Below are 17,543 nucleotides of genomic sequence, written 5' to 3'. Positions count from 1 at the left end.
TTATCGGTTAGGGCAATTCATGAAATTATGGGGGAGGATATTATCAACAATGATCATAGATTCAGGGTAAATCTAGACATTCCAACGACATTTGCAGCAATCCTTCTGGTGTTAAAATTGCCGAAGGTAGATGTAATTTACCTCTGCACTGCAATTTTCAAGCTAGAACTCCTCAAGGGCTTGGAAATTGCGGTAGATAATGTGGATGAACATTTAAGGATCCCCTTTACTGAAGACTACGAGCTGGAAAGGGGCAAGAAGGTTGAACTCTGAAAAGAAGGCATTATTCGTCGCCATGTTCTGATAATAAAGGATAGGAAACAATTTATAGAGAGGAAATCAATTATGGAGTGCAATATTTATTTCCTCCAGAAGTGGTTGCATCTAAAGCCAGCAGAGGGCACCCAATGGTGGGTTGAATACATGAGAGCCGAAGAATTTGAGCCCCCACCAGAATTTCCAAAGGCAGAGCTAGGCATCTTTCAGGTTTTACCCCCTGTAGTTATCAAGGATTCTCACCTTCAGGATGCTAAGAGGAGTGCAAGGGAGGTGCGGAAAAGGAAGGCTAGTGAAGACGAAAGCAAAAGCATGACAGCTCCTTAGTTCTATGGTTTGGAACCTAATTGTGGTTTCCTCTTTAGAATATAGTAATCGTGTGCTTTTGTAGGAGTATACATTTTGTTAAGTCTGGTATTACTCCTAGAATCTGACAATAATGTGTTTAGGGTATGAACTCCTCGTTAATTTTGGACCTTTGTGTTGTTTAAATACTTCTGATACAATATCTTTCAGTCTTTCTAAAAATAGGACTACAGACAAAGCTCTAAGAAATTTTATGAGCATTTTCGGAATTATAATCCTATAGATATGTTATGTGTGTGTGTGTGTGTGTGTGTGTGTGTGTGTGTGTGTGTGTGTGTGTGTGTGTGTGTGAATTTTTTTCCCTCATTTGTATATATATAGATTTTTTCCCTAATATAAATATGTAGATGTGAATTTTTTTCCCTCATTTGTATCTATACTAATATATATATATATACATATATATACATATATATACATATATATATATACATATATATACATATATATATATATATATGTATGTATATACATACATACATTTCTATATAGATATATATACATACATATATACATATATGTATACATATATATACATATATGTATATATATATACATGTATATATATATATATACATATATATATATATATATATATATATACATATATATATATATATATACTCAAATGTATATATTTATTTAGAATGTATTCTCGTTATTGAATATATTTGGTCACAGATACTCTGGGTCTGGTCTGTTTTTATTTGCAAAGGCAGTTAGGTGCAGATAGTTGGGTTGATTTCCTTCTACTCTAATTATTTTATTACACGGATAGAGAAGGGTTCATTTTCAAAAAATTCTATTACATTTTATTTGTTAATATTTTGCTACATTGTTGATGAAGTGTCGATGTGAAGATTATTCTTGCTCTTGATTGATGATGATGGTGAATTTAAGTTCTTGATTATTCTTGCTCGTGTCTCCCTTTCTTTTGAGCTTTTTAAGACTAGAGATTTCAATCTTGGGTTGAAACATAGTCTTTCGCTATCAGCACAATTAGATATGTCTTCCTTCTACCTTTCAAATGCACCAGTAAAGGACAGTTGATCAGTTCTTTCTGAAGTTGAATTCTTGTAAGTAGTATTCTACTAAATTATGAGTTTACTTGTAGATAGTCCTTAAGCTATGTAATAGAAAAGAGGGCACTAGTTATTATTTATTGCATTATAATCTGTCTAACAAGTTCTGGAGCAATGTAGTGGTTTCAGTATTTCAGGGCAGCATTGCAGGTTAAAGAATGAGTTGCATGGGTGTTTACTCGGGGATGGACGAGGGAACATGGATAGGAGAAGTTGGAGGAATGGAAATTAGAGGCTGGCAGAAAAATATCTGCTTCTATAATAATAGTTGTATTTAAGGCAGAATACAATGTAATTTATGTATTTCCAATGTTGTGCCAAGAGAGAAACTCCTTGGTACAGCCATGTATTATCTTTGTTGGTGTTAGGCAATAAAGCCTAGAGCAACCCATGTATTATTTGTAAATAGTTTTACTAGGAACAATTTCCTTGGGCAAGACTGGAGGTTTTTTTACCGGTGCCCACACTGAACCGGGATGTAAAAACATTATTAAATTAATAAAAATATTCGGCTACGACCTATTACCTATCCAAAAAAAAGAAGGGATCTAATAAAAACTTTAGAAAACTTTAGTTATACATCTATATAAGTCTCAAATTGTTAGAGTAATTTTCTATTATATATTCAAAGAGAGATCTGATGAAAACATTAAAAAACTTTAATAAGAAATTCCATAAGAGGTATAGAACACGTTTATCTATAGGTTCTTCCTTCCTTATGAACTCAGCACATGTACATGATATATTATTTATGAAATTTAATATTACCAATGTGATGGTTTTGATTAAATAAGCACAAAAAGGGCCTGGACCTGATACAAATTAATCATCAAGGCAAAAAGAGAAAATCTCACAAGAAGTGAGTTGAGAAGAAGAAGAGATTACCAATGTGATGGTTAAAATTCAAAGAGTGAAAATATTATATTTCAGTATGCATACAATATTATTTTTTATTAAAAAAGCAGCATTAACAATGGCACCGACCCTTTACATAGTCAGAGACTATCAAAAAGAACAGCCTATAGGCAGTAAAAATAATACATTGGAGCAAGCCCATAACAAGTGAGGTTGAACAAAAGAAAAAGACGTGTCCAACCTTCTACAACTCAGACCCAACTCAAGGAGGGGTATGGACACCCGACGCTTGGGGGGGCGGGGAGGACTTCCCATTCCGCCTGCACCAAACAAAAATCTAGGCCATATTGTCATTGGGGCCGTCAAGGGAATGACCAAAGGATCCTGCATGGAAACCATCAATAGAGCTAGCAAAATATTGTTGTGGGACAACAGTCGATTGTTGCTAAACATGAGGGGTCACTTGTAGAATAGCAGATTGCTGCAAAGGAGCGGCATCAGGAGCAGAACCAATAGGTGTAGAGCAGAGCAACAAGTCAGAGGCAACAGGAGTTGAATTTGTCATGACAGGAGGAGCCATAACAGTGGAATTGACAACAGCATCAACAGTAGTAAAAGGCACCTCATCCTTATGAGAGGAGTCATCCAAATCAAAATCAGCAGAATAGATGGTCAAGTGATCATCAGTAGCATCCTTCCACCAAGTAGCGGCACCTTTGTGACATGAAATAGAGCAATCCAAAGCAAGATAGCCCGTAGAGAAACATTTCTAACAATGAAAGGGAAGACCCTCAAACTCCAACAATTGTGTCCAAGGCCGATCTCCAACCATGAGAGCCACATCTCCCAGGAGAGGCAAAGAGATGTCAATATCAACTAGGATGCGGGAAAAGGTAGTGTGGCCCATTAAAGACGTGGCATCATCAACCTTTAAGAAATGGCCAAAAGCTTTACCAATAGCCTCATAGCAAGAAAGCTCCCAAAAATGAAGAGGGAGATTCGGAAGGCGAACCCAAATTGGACGCACATTAAGTGATTCACTATATTGTTATATCACTACTTAGAATGACCTAATCTATATTTGAATGTTGGAAGGTCTTGTTTGAACCATGCCATTATTACTTTTAATATGTATGTATGTGTGTTTTGTGTCATATTGAATCCTCATATACTTCAACATGTTCCTTGCAAGTTAACATATTTGATCAAAGATGTAAATTTAAAAAATGTTAAATGGTGTCAAAACCAACTTAAATATTTTGTAAGAGATTTTTTGTTATGTTTATATTTAATGAGGCAATGTTTATACTAAGTCTCAAGTACATGTACATATTTTTAACTTGAGTGAGCTTTTCATTTTAAATGAATAATGTCATACTCCTTTTTTTAGATGTTGATTGAGGCACATGAGAGGTTTAAGTTTTAAGTTCATAATAAATGGTCTAGGATACATATGAGTGGTGGCAGATTAAATTGTGTCATTTTCCTTATAGATATGATGGGCATGTCCCACAATATTATAATCATTTGACTAAGGTGTTGCATAAAAGATCTCTAGTTAGAATCTATGATAGACATATTAACACACACTAATCTAGAAGATAATTTGGGATCAAAAGATAAATTGTTTTAAGTCCATGTGCTATATATGTAGATATGAAAGTTGTGATAACATGATCTTACATTGTTCTCTCCCATGTTATTGTTTGTGTTGAGTTGATATACCATGGGAAAATCTTACATTGTTCTCTCCCATGTTATTGCATATTTGCAATAACATTTTCATCAACCTCCTGGCCACGGACCACCATAGGGGAGGTCTTGACACAAGGAAGAGGACGAATCCCCTTGGAGGAATGAGCAGCAGATTTGACTACATGAGCAAAGCTTCGCCCACCAGCAAAAGAAGAAGGTTTGGGAGGGGCCTTAGCACCCACAACAAGATCACCATCGGCAGTAGAGGCAACGGCACCAGACGGAGCAGCCACAGCTCTAGCACCTACAACATCATTACCGACTCCCACAGTAGAATGGTCAACCACCAACATAAAGGAGGGTGATTTCAAACTAGTCTAGGCGAGAGTCACCAACGGTAGCGCAACGAGCAAAGACTTAGACATCGCAATAGGCCTAAGCAAAGCAAATGTTATTGTCAAAACATTATACCATTATAGAATGTTATTGTCAAAATATTATACTATTATAGAATGTTATGTACATGCATGATAAAAATTAGAAATTATGTTCAAATTCTCTATAGTTGAGGAAGTACAATTAAATTAGTTAAACAAATACGGCATGTTGTTGCTTTTTGTGCCAAGCGCAAATTGGACAAACATGCAACTTGGTGGAAAGATGTCTCCCCCATTCATTATTTGATGGAGAAGGAAGAGAAGTGTCAAGACAAAAACCCAAATCCATTGATTGATAAGGGTGATTGTAATGGAGCACTACTTATTGATGAACAAAATCCTAAAGTCTCGAGTAGGGGTTTGAGTTTAAAAAAGGGCAGCGCTAATTCTATGGGGGATACAAACATGGAGAAACTACAAAGACCAAAAATCTCATGTTGTCTAGATAAAAGGGAAAATAAATCCTTCCGAGAAAGTTTTGAGGAGGGTACAAATGTAGAAGCGCAAGAGAAAGGGTGGAAGATAGTGACGAGCAAGTGAGATGACAAATTGAAGGATGAAATAACTTTAAATATGCTTCTATGCTCTCATTCCAAAGTTGATGTACATGTGCAACGTTGAATTGTTGATACATGTTAATGGGATTTTTACTTTGGTTTTCTAAATCATTAGGGAGGTAGCTCCCCATTTGTAACCCCACCTAGTTCAGGCCAAGAAAAAAATTGATCTTAATAAAATGGATACTCCTTCACCGATCAATATATGTGTGTGTGTGTGTGTGTATGTGTGTATATGTAATCGTGTGTGTATATATCTATGTATTCTTTCTTCACCTATTTTTTGTTATTTTTCTACTAAATGTGATTGTGAAGTCTTAATTTCTCTTGTCCCTCTTAAATGCCATCTCCTTGTAAAATATGACTTGATAATTCCTTTACCAAAAATTTGGTCCTTCAAAATCTCCCAATAGAACAAAATTCTAAAATTGTCTTGCTATTTTGATTTTTTTTTAAATAAAAGAAAATCTACACAAGACCATAGATAGGAAAGGGAACATTACTTAAGAAATATCCTGAATATTATCAATGAGGCAGATAATTTAGAACTATACAAACCAATGTCCATGGAGGAAGTAAAAAAGGCTACATTTCAACTCAATCTTGAGAAAGCTTTGGAGCCTGACAGCTTCCGACCAAATTCTATCAGGTGTTATGGGAGATTCTAAAGGTGGACTTAACCAATGTTGTGGAGGAATCAAGAAGAATGACAACCATGCTTGGGGCAATCAACCACACCTTTCTAGCACTGATTCTAAAAAAGAAGGAAGCAAGGAGTATGGGGGACTATCGACCAATTTCTCTATGCAATACAGCATATAAAATTGTCACATAAGTTATAGCCAATAGACTAAAAAAAGTGCTCAACAAAATCATCTCAAAGGAACAAAATGGTTTTTCCCTAAGCAGATATATTGTGGAAGGCATAATTTTGGCCCATGAAGCAATTCATTGAGCTAGAAAACTAAGGGCTCCCAATATGGTCATAAAGCTAGACATTTTGAAAGCTTATGACTTAGTAGATAGACAATTCCTCCTATATGTGATGACTCAATTTAGGTTTGGAGATAAATGGAATGGAATAATGGTTGAAGCTCTAGGGAGAAGTATTATGCAAAAGAGATTTGATGGAAGTTGGAGAGGAATGAGTGTCACCTCAGGTATTGAAGTTGTAACACATCAACAATTTGCAAATGATATAATTCTTTTTGTCAGTGCCATTAGGAGTAAAGTCAAGATGATCAAAATTTTATTGGATGGATACAACAAGGCGTCAAGGCAAATCACAAATTGGAGGAAGTCATAATTTTTCTTTCTAAATGTACAACCAAGCTTACAAAGAGAGATTGCAACAATTTTGGATCTTAAGGTGGCAAATTTTCCTAGGAGATTTTTGGGAATGCCTTTATCTGTCGGAGTAAACAAGAAAGGTTATTGGGATAATCCGATTGGTAGCTGCAAAAGAAAGATGGAAGCCCGAAAAGGGAAGTGGCCGGCCTTGGTAGGGAAGATTCTACTAATAAAGACGGTTTTGGCAGCTATACCAGTATACTCAATGTCATGCATGAAGATTCCAGAAGCTATTGAAAGTATGATCACACACATTATGAGGAGATTTTTTTGGAATGGAACAAATGAAAGTCAAAAAATCCCATTGATATCATGGGACAAACTATGCAAACCATCAAGAGCTAGAGGGGTTGCTATCAAACAGCTTAGCATAATGAACCATGACATGGGTACAAAATTGGGATAGAGCATGGTCAGGAGCAACAACAAATGGGTAAGAATTCTGAAGAAGTATCTAGACTCAGACAATCCAGTCAGATTCCCCTCTGTAAGAGATCCACCAAGAAGCTCGGCAATTTGGAACTTCATATTGGATAGCAGAGACAATCACCAAGCATATCACTTGGGAAATAAAGAATGGTCAGTGTGCATCTTTTTAGGATTATTCATGGGAAGTTGTTATGGCACTTTGAAACAATCCTCAGTTGGCAGATATTAAGAGGGAGACCATCAGAGTGTCAGGGAGTAAAGTGTATAACTACGGACATATATCCGCAATCAACAATATTCTGAAATGGAAGTAGAAATATTTCAATGAATTGAATGTCCCCCAACATCAAAATAATGCCTTGACAGAGATCCTAGAAATTAGGTGTTTTGAAATCACTAAGCAAGTTGATCTGATCAAATGGTGTGCTTCTGCTAATGGGGAGTATAAAGTCAAGTTAGGTTACAAATTCAGGGAAGATATCATGGATGATAGTAATTGGCCAAAAAACTTATTATGGGGCAAGCATTGTCTTCCCAAAGCTAGTGTTTTTGCGTGGATGACCATTTAGGGAAGAATTCTAACTCATGACAAATTGGCAAAGGTAGGTATTCCTGGTCAGAGCAAGTGCCCACTATGCAAGAGCAATAATGAAGATGTGGATCATCTACTCACTTGTGCATTCACAAAGTCATGGTGGAAACACTTCACCATGAAACTAAATCTGAAGATGCCCTTTTCTAATAAGTTGAGAGATTGTTTCAATATGTGGCCAAAGTGGCAAAAAAAAGGTGTAATTGGTTGTCTATGGAAGATTATTCCCGTCACGGTGGTCTGGGAGGTATGGAAAGAGCATAATAGAAGAATATTTAAGGATCAGGCGATGCCAAGAGAAAGTCTAATAAAGAAGATTGAAACCTTGTTAGTAGAAATTGCCAATGCGGTCGCCAGATGCAAAGTCGACAAAGGAAAGCACTTTTACCAATTGGGATGGGGAGATTACCAAAATATTAAAGGACTGATGACCCCACCAATTGTATACAATGCTAGGAGAACAGCAAAATGAAAGGATATTAAATGGTGTCCCCCTGAAACGGGTTGGATCAAACTCAATGTGTATGGTGCTTCAAAGGGAAATCCAGGTCCTAGTGGCATTGGTTGTGTGGTGAGGAATGAGGAGGGCAAGTTGATGGCGGTAGTTTCAAAACCAATTAGGTATGCAATCAATAACATTGCGGAAATAAGAGCTACTCTGAGGGTATTAGGCCTCGGCAAGGAAACGGGGTGCAAACAAAATTCATTTAGAAGAAGATTCCCTCATCATGGTCAATGCAATAAGATGGAATCATGCGCCAAATTGGAAGATGAGCAGGTGGCTGGAGCCAATCAAAAAACTGATCGACAACCTACAAGGCTTAGGACTCAGCCCAATATACAGAGGGAATGATGTGACAGATGAATTGGCCAAGTGTATCGCTAGGGTAATGAGGATAGAGCAGGGGAATCATAAATTGCACATTTAAAAGGGCAGATAATCTCACAAGGATACACCAATCATAAGAAATACAAGCCACGAATATCTTTGGAATGAGTGGCAAAGTTTAAATTACAAATGTAAAAGTGTGTGATCGAACAAGTGGCAATTTACTCCAGAGAATTATACAGTGGCGTGGGTAAATAACCAAGTATGAGTGAAAGGACCTAGAGTATAGAGTGGTGAATGTGTGAAATGACACTCGCAAGATGCAAGGACATACGAGATCATTGGGTGGATGGGTTGCAAGGAGCAGAAGGATATGGTCATGATTTGTGAAATTAAGGAAGCTAAAGTACGATGTGTGAAATTAATATCCTTGGATGGTGTCATGCTATGTTGGCCTAGGCAATGTATGAGGTATACGGATTACAGGTGGTGACTATCTTTATCAAGAATGGCATATCGCACGATTTGGATAGGCAAGCAAAGTTGGCAAATATCTCATAATAAATAGTTAAGATTTGGAGGACAAAGAGGGCAATCGAAAACATTATTGCTAAATTTATGCCAAAAATTTATTGCAATTGATGGGTAGTTATTTACGGTAGGACTAGGTGGAAGAATTTCATGGTAACCCATCAAAACTAGAAATTGGCTAGGTAGATGTGTGTTGCAGAAAATGGATACGCCCATTTTGTTGGAGAACTCAAAACAGTAAATGGCTTTCTTGGGGGAAATATCAAACAAGAGGCTACTTTCGGTAATAGAGACCAACCATCTCATTGTTCTACATGCAGTGAAGAAGATCCTACGAGACGAATTCCTGAAAGCATACCACCACTATAGAGTCAATGTGGACAATTTGTCATGTTCTTAGCGATGTTAGTCTATATGGGTGTTAGCAAACTGAAGGCAAAGGTCTCCCAAATGATTTTTCGACACGCCTTCTTAGGAGAAATAGATGCAATCTTAGACAACATGAATGGGAAGTTTTGCATCACATTGGTGCAAAATTACTACATGTCACTGGGAAAGGGCATAGAAGTCAAAAAGTACTCAATTGTCCAAACCCTAGAACCAAAGAGGTTGAAGCTTTGCTGGTCGGAGATGGACCAAAGTATCACCCTTGTATTAAGAATCATGAGCATTGAGGCGGGTGGGTTCTCGAATTATGTCATGTAGGAAGGACTAAAAGGCTGTAGAGATATGTGTTGATGAGATGGGAAATGAGGAGGAGAATGACTGGGGCTTGGGCGAAGAATGGACTCCAAATGATGCCAAAGATGTGGAGGAGGTCGTTGTTGGTCAAGCTCATGCATTATGTGGACTAGAATGTCATGTGGTTGTCAGAGCAATGGCAGTGCGTAAGGTTCATGTGCAAGCCAAGATGGAGTCTGACCAAGACTAGGGATGGCTTCTATTCTAAGGCATTCCTTTGTGTTGATTTCCTTTTTTAAGTCTGTCAATACTATTGGGGTGCAAGCCCAATTTTGTAATAGATCCTTTTTTATACTTACGGATACATAGGTAGTGGTCTTATGCCCAATTTTGCTATTATACGAGCAAAGTCAAAATGTAGGTAGCCAAAGAATGTATAGGAGTCTATGGGGTATTGGTCTGCAAGCATTTTAGCTAGTTGATAGGAGGAGGATGATATCGGGAAATGACTCTGGGAGATGGTGGGATATCACCTCTACGAACAGATATAATGTAAAAACTTTTCAATTAATACAAAGGGTATTGCCCTATAGCAGCTTTGTGTTGGTCAAAAAAAATTATTAGGTCAACTCATTGGCCTTCAAAAAAAAGTCAACCATTAAAAAAAATTATTCATTTTTTAATTCAAGGACCTTCATTCGAAGGTTACCCATTACAAATTATTTAGCACATGAAAGGACCTTTATTTGACCATACCTTTGAAAGAATGTCTTGGGTATGCCTCCCCACCATCCCTTTTCAATTTTTCTCAAAAATTTGACTTTCAAAACTCAAATTGGGCTTACAAATGGAATGATTTTGACAAACAAATATGTAGAATCATAACCCTCGAAATGAGCTTTCCAACAAGCATAATTTTAATTTATTTTGGTTTTATTAAAAAGTTGTTTTTTATGCTTTATTAATCATCAAGTTCTTTGTTATATGCATGTGCAAAAAAAAGTAAATGAGTGAAGCAATTTTGAAAAATATCTACACATTAAGTATTGGTCCTCGTTTCAACACAAAAATTAAAAATTTAATATTGATACATGCAAAACAAGTTATGTGTGACAACATGCAACTATGTCTAAATTAATTAGTTCAACTTTAAAACTTAATTTTAAAAAATATGCAAGAAAGCCTTATTAAACAAAATGCGTGTTAAATATTGCTAGTACAAATATATGTTTAAAAAAATTAAATATTTTATCCTCCATATAAAAGAAGTCATATGTAACAACATAATTGTCAATTTTAAAAAATGTTGTTTCCTATATAATTAAAAAATAAAAAAGTAACTGATTGATTTTTTTATTTTTTTAAAAAACAAGTTATTTAAAGAATCATTAGGGAATCTCACAAATCACTAGTTCACATGATCTTCATATTCTTAACTATTTAACTACAATAGGTGTGAAAAAATAATGATTTAGCTGAAAATGTTGATTTCAATGCCCTACAATGGCAAAAAAGTGGGACTCATTATTGCGGGCTTACCCAAATGATATAAAAATATGTCCAAAATAAAACTACTAATTTACAAAGTGTATAGACCATTTTGTAGATGCATATGCTAAACTCTAAAAATTAGAAACTTTATAACTAAGATATAACCGTTGAAACAATCAACAGATACACCAAACCAAGAATAGATGCACTGAAATGTGGGTCCTGCACAAAAATGACTTAGTCAAAAATCAATTTTTATTGCTACTTGGGTATAACACAAAGGCTACGTAAAGAGATTTGTAATATATTCCACTAAAAGATCAATATCTTACCAAAAATGCAAGAAAGAATAGTACAAATGTAAAAAAAAAACTCATTTTAAACCATACAAATAGATACAGTTATTTGCAATGTGCATACACCGTCTTATGGACGCATACACTAAACTATACTGAAACTTCACATGTGGTAAACCTCCAACAAAAGATGTTAGAATTTACACCAAAAAGAAATGTGAATGAAAGTTAGCATCATAATGTCCTATAAAAATGTCTCCTCGTCAAGAGTATGAATCGAATGATGAGAAAATGATAAAAAACATGTTAGAATGCATAAGAAAAAAAGTACAATGTAAGGTAAACATATACATTCAAACACATCACAACCATCAAATTGTAACCTACAATCATGTAACAATCAAAACTTGCAAGAAAAGATTACTAATAAATACATTGGCCCCACCAATCAAGCCAAAAATATGTGTAGATAAAAGTGAAAATGGAAAAAAAAAAAAACCTAAGGTAAGCCAAATTTGCCAATCAAGAGAAAACACTCAAGTTCAAGCATAAAAAATCGTTAACAAACAAAACTATGCAATATACAAATATTAAACGTCCCAAGAAATTGAATTGATTATGATTGTAGTGATATGTTAAGTGCTCAATGAAATGGCATAACCTACCATTAAAAGCTCTCCCTAAAATGGCTAGAAGGGTCTGATTTATAGATTTTTCAAGATGGCGATAAAGGGCTAGGATTGAAAAGGGAAATTAAGGGCTCAAGATGCTTGAGACCTCTCAAGGAAGGAGATATCAACAAATGTGTGAAGGGGATTGCTTAATAGAACACAATCCAATAAATTGTAAGAGAAAGAATGGTGGAGATCAAGCTTGGGAGGGTAATGCAATTGTGTACTTCAAAAACAAATGAAGGAGATTGGTTGATATAATAGACTCCAATAGATTATAGGACAATGAATGGTAGAGATCAAGCTTGGGAAGGTGATGTAATTGAATACTTCAAAAACAAATGAAGGGGATTGGTTGATACAAGAGACTCCAATAGATTGCAAGAGAATGAATGGTGCATATCAAGCTTGGGAAGGTGATATGATTGAGCACTTCAAAGCACTTTGGAAGGATCTCAAAATGTGAAGATTTAGAGTATTCCAATACTACAAGTACATAGAATGAATTTAAAATTTGGGTTTATGGAGAATAGAAGACTTGGCCAAAGCTATGTCATGCTTCTAGAAATTATGACATGTGGATCATCATGGAGACTTAGGTGAGTCAAACCTTCATTAATCATTGCTTAAATCCATGTGCAAATGATTAGAAGAAAACTATGTGAGATGAGCAAACATAACGAAAATGGCAAATTAAATAAATAAATAAATACATATTTTTAAAATATTTATTTAACTCGTGAGGAAAGTAGCATAATGTCTAGATAAATACATGTCAGATAATTTTTCACAAAGAATTAAACTTTACCAATGATATAAACAAATGATTTTATATGAGGAAGAAGAATAGAGGAATAGTGAAAAATATTATTTGCTTAATATAAGAAACAAAAATAAAATAACTAAGTAAATGTGAATAATCAATTATAGAAGATAGCCAAAACTGATAGGTGGTCAATTTTAGGTATCTACACTACTAAGTGCCCCTTACTAATAAAAGGAACCCAACAAGGAATTAGTACTTTGTCATGAAAAGAACCATCTCTACAAGAGAAGTTTGTGTAGCTCTCGTTAGACCTCTTTAGGCTGCACTATAATCTCCAAACGTTTGATAAAAAAAATACATGCAAGCAAAATTTCCATAGCAAAAATGTGAAATCACATGATAAAAAACAATTATTTCAAGGTCTTAGTTTCCACAAAAAAAAGCAACTTTTACACTATTCTTACAAATGAAACATTGAACATAAAAGTGTTAAGCCCACCTCCAAATACATCCATGTATGTAATTGTATGGAGGATTATTTTAGGCTTTAAAACCCTCAGTCTAAATTCCAACTAAAAAAATTCATGAAATCTCTTCACAAATTGTAACTTCTACTACTGAAAATGTTTTTCAGATCTTGCAACTTTTAATCTACTATATCAAAGAATGCCTTCACATGTACAAACAAACAAATCGCTTGCATACCTCTTTGACAAATTTTTGATAGGCTTCAAGAATACTATTGGGTCATATCGCTTCCTTAAAAAATAACCATACCCATCTTTCACCTTAATTTATCACTAACCACAAAAGACACCATTACCACATAAGACTCCCATCTTTGTAAAATTTGAGAAGAGTTTATGAATACATATGCACAATGTTCAAAAACACCTTATTACCCTCTTAATAGTGTAAGACATCCCCACAATCCTAAGCATCTCAGTACACTTCAAAACCAAATACCACCAACTCAAATTACTAATCAATGAATTAAAACCTAATAGTGTGTGCTTGAAAGAAAAAAAGACAAATCAAATTATATGCTACATGTATCAATCTTTAAGTAGTAACCAATCAATGGCCCACCTAGCAACAACTCAAGACATAACTACTTCAAAAAAAAAGGGCTTTCAACAACAAATAGTTGGCAAATTCAACAATTTATTACCTATAAAATCACTTTCAAATTAAACAACAAAATGTCAATATTACCACAAATCTTCTTCAATCATATGCACACAAAACTTCACCAACCACCACATACCTAACATTGTTTTATATTTACACTAACAATTATTATATTTAGTTATCTCACCTAACTTGATTAAACTAAGATGTAATTCCTAACAATATTCTATAATCAACACATTATTTTACCAATCTCAAGGAACAATGTTAGAAGATTATAACGTTGAGTTGTATCTTTATAATTTAAGTCTTAGTTAGTTACATGTGTCAAACCTTCATGCCAACTTTCTCTTATTTAGATTCCTTTACCTTATATGGCCTAGGTATATCTAGTTAACATAACATTATTTGAGGCTTACCTTGAATAAGCATATCATCTATTCCATGCCTATTCTTTATAAACAAAGAATATTCCTCACCATTTCATTTCATCACTTCTTTCTTCAAAGTGTTTGTTGCCCAAAAGTATCAACAAATTTCCTCCAATCCTTTACATTGAATGCAAACAAAGTTAGGCTTGAAGGTAATGTCATTTTTGTTTTAACTTATCTTCAATTTCAAGTATTTAATTTCTAAAATTTAAGTTGAGTTATGATTTTTCTACTATTGATGGCTATTAAAGCATGCAATGTCAATCCGAGTTCTTTAGCTCAACATTGAACTTCGATTGAACTTTACAAATGTATATCAAAGAGAAATCACTCACCATCCTTAATAATTAGATCCTAAACATCTACATACAACACTAAGGTAACATAAAACACAATGCAACATATGGATCTAGCAAAGTTACACAACCTTTCAAAAAACTCAAAAGCATTTAACATTTTAAAAAACTCAAAAGCATTTACCATCATTCATAAGAATATTAAAAAAAAAAATCCAAAATTTAGTACATTTTGTTAACCTTTCCTTATGAGCACTCTAATGTTCATTTCGAGTCTCCTTATAGGATACAAGTTTATCTCGCATAATAAATTGACATCCATCTTACACGTATTATAATTTGACCATTTTAACCTTTAAATGTTTTTATGATTTACAAGTATCATTTAAGAATCCTGATCTTTTTCAAAGGTGAATACGATGCACAAGTTTTGGTTCTCATTATTTAAATCACTTTACTTCGCACTTAAATTCATTTTTACCAATTCCATTTTCCTTGACTACAATCTCTTTGTCGTACTCATCAAACGATACTAATTACACTAGCATCATCACAAATCTTCAAAAGCCTTAATGTTCTTCAATTGTTATAAGCAAAAACATAATAGACACATAGCATCCAAATTTGCTACAAGGCCTCCTTTGAGTTCATCAAGGTGTTTCTATAACTATGTAAAACATTGCCCAATCACACATAAATTTTGTTGTATAGCACATTAATTTTTACATACACCAAATTCAATTCCTACATGCTACCTATTTGTTAATAAAAATGTGACAATTGTAATATTGCATATACAACTAATGTCCATGATTATATCACCTATAAGTAAACATGAAACAAATTCTTAAGTTCATATATTACACAACTAAGAGGTCCATAATTATATTGTTTATAAATAAACATGCAATACATTTTAAAATTTGCAATTGTTGCAACTTGGGCAACCCTTACCAACAAGGTTTTGATAACCACCATCATGAAAGTAATAAAGATTTGTCATATATGATTTCATAAAACCACCTTCCATGCTCTAATATGCTTGAAAGCTCCATACTAAACAACACTAACATCATTTATTATGGACATAATAAATTCTATATTTTAAGTGGTGTTGTTAGCTTTGCCATTCTTTTTGTTTGTTAGGATTTTCCTTGAATATAACAAATTTCTTCTCCTTTATAAGACAAGACAATAATCTTTTCAAACTTAAACTCGTACAAATTCATCTAAGTGGGAAATGATTTTTTAACTCTTGGTAACATTCAAGCTTGATATCTAGCTCATGCTAATTCATATAAGTTGAAAATGATTTAAACCCTAGGTCACAAAGCTTAGATTTTGCATGTTCGAGCACAAATAATCACCCTTCTTATTTCCAAATCAACATTGAATAAAATGAAAGAACATCTTGTATGCACCTATAAAAGAATTCAAATTTCACTTAGGAGAGTAGCTCTAAAATCCTAGTCAATTTTAAATAGAGTTGGACATCCTTGATGCTAAATTGTTTGCTGTATTTATCACAAGGAAAAGTGGTTATTTAACTCCTCAAGAAGAGTAAATAGAAGACCTTTCCTATTAAAAGTTGCTTACATAACTTATTTTTCCTATGTTGCTTACATAACTTATTTTTCCTATGTTCCCCAAGGACTTATCCCATAACAAAGACGGCTCAATGACATCCCTTGGTCATTCTTGTTTATAAAAATATAAATAGAGAAAAAAAAATGTACAAATCATCTGGAGGGCATAGAGATTATAGCTAAGGGCAATCAAAGATGTCTCAAATGTCTCTTAAAAGTCTCGATTGTCCCCTACTACTATTTTAAAAAAGGCCTAGAGAATAATAATTTATTAAGTTATTTCAAATTCTTGTAAAGATTTTATAAAGGAATCCGATTTATATCAATAATATTGCTTCTAATTTGGACAAAAACATATATAAAGGAAACATGGAATAATATTAGAAGAAGGTGCAAGAGTTTATATAAAGTTTAAACTTAAATGTGATATAGCCCAATGAAAAACAAAAAAGAATAACATCCAAAAATCTTTTCTATCGTGTAACAAACTATATACATGTACAAATTATATACACATTCAAAGGATGAAGAAACCATTGGGACCTATCTTGAGTTTTAGCAAACATCCATTCTTTTTTGTTATTGGGTGGAAGTTGTCGCCACAATAGCAATGTTACTTTTATTTTTTTGTTAGGTGGAAATTGTAGCAACAATAAGGAGGCAGTTTTTATTTTTGCTGTTAAGTGTAAGTTGTAGCAAAAATATTGCTACTTTTTGGTCTTTGGCTGCAAGCCCATGTTTACAATTTCAAACTTCATTGTTTTAATCCTTTGTTATATTTAAGTACTTTTACTTTTTGTTTCAAGGATTCAAATTTTGGTATACAATTGTGTAATTGCAAAGTGTACATAAACATACAATTTGAACATACTGTTCTGATGTTTGTAAAGTTTGAAATCGTATTTTAGATATTGTACAATAGTGAAATATAAGTAGAAAGTACACACATTCAAAGTTTAATTTGATTATCTATTTCAAACTTATGGTTTCTCCACTACTAAGCTTTTAAAGTGTTGATATTGATTTATTTGACTCACATTAACTCTATTGTTGTGTATTAAGGATTCTATAATGTATTTGTCAATATGAAAAATGTTTTATTAATGTTATAAAACGAATATTCAAAGTTCTCTGATATTTTTAAATTTTCCCTCAAATCTTTTACCTATTCCATCCTTCCAATTGTGGTGCAAAG

At 33.9% G+C, this 17,543-nt stretch overlaps 1 protein-coding gene across 3 annotated transcripts in view; it reads right to left on the bottom strand.

Moving 5' to 3' along the window:
* Positions 1 to 11,073: 11,073 nt before the first annotated feature.
* Positions 11,074 to 17,543, bottom strand: part of LOC131053717 (cyclin-dependent kinase G-2) — a 33,333-nt gene continuing 26,863 nt past the window's right edge. The window contains exons 11-12 of one of the 3 annotated variants that reach the window (XM_057988325.2): positions 14,515 to 14,583; positions 11,074 to 11,393 (exon numbers count right to left, since the gene is read on the bottom strand). The gene's annotated coding sequence lies outside the window, so the exon portion shown is untranslated. Of the gene's footprint in view, positions 11,394 to 13,609; positions 13,705 to 14,514; positions 14,584 to 17,543 lie in introns of all 3 variants that reach the window. The other 2 variants (XM_057988326.2, XM_057988324.2) reach the window with 2 other exon arrangements.

Source organism: Cryptomeria japonica, chromosome 6, assembly GCF_030272615.1.
Source record: "Cryptomeria japonica chromosome 6, Sugi_1.0, whole genome shotgun sequence".
Taxonomy (NCBI): domain Eukaryota; kingdom Viridiplantae; phylum Streptophyta; class Pinopsida; order Cupressales; family Cupressaceae; genus Cryptomeria; species Cryptomeria japonica.
This window is presented reverse-complemented; position numbering and strand designations above follow the sequence as displayed.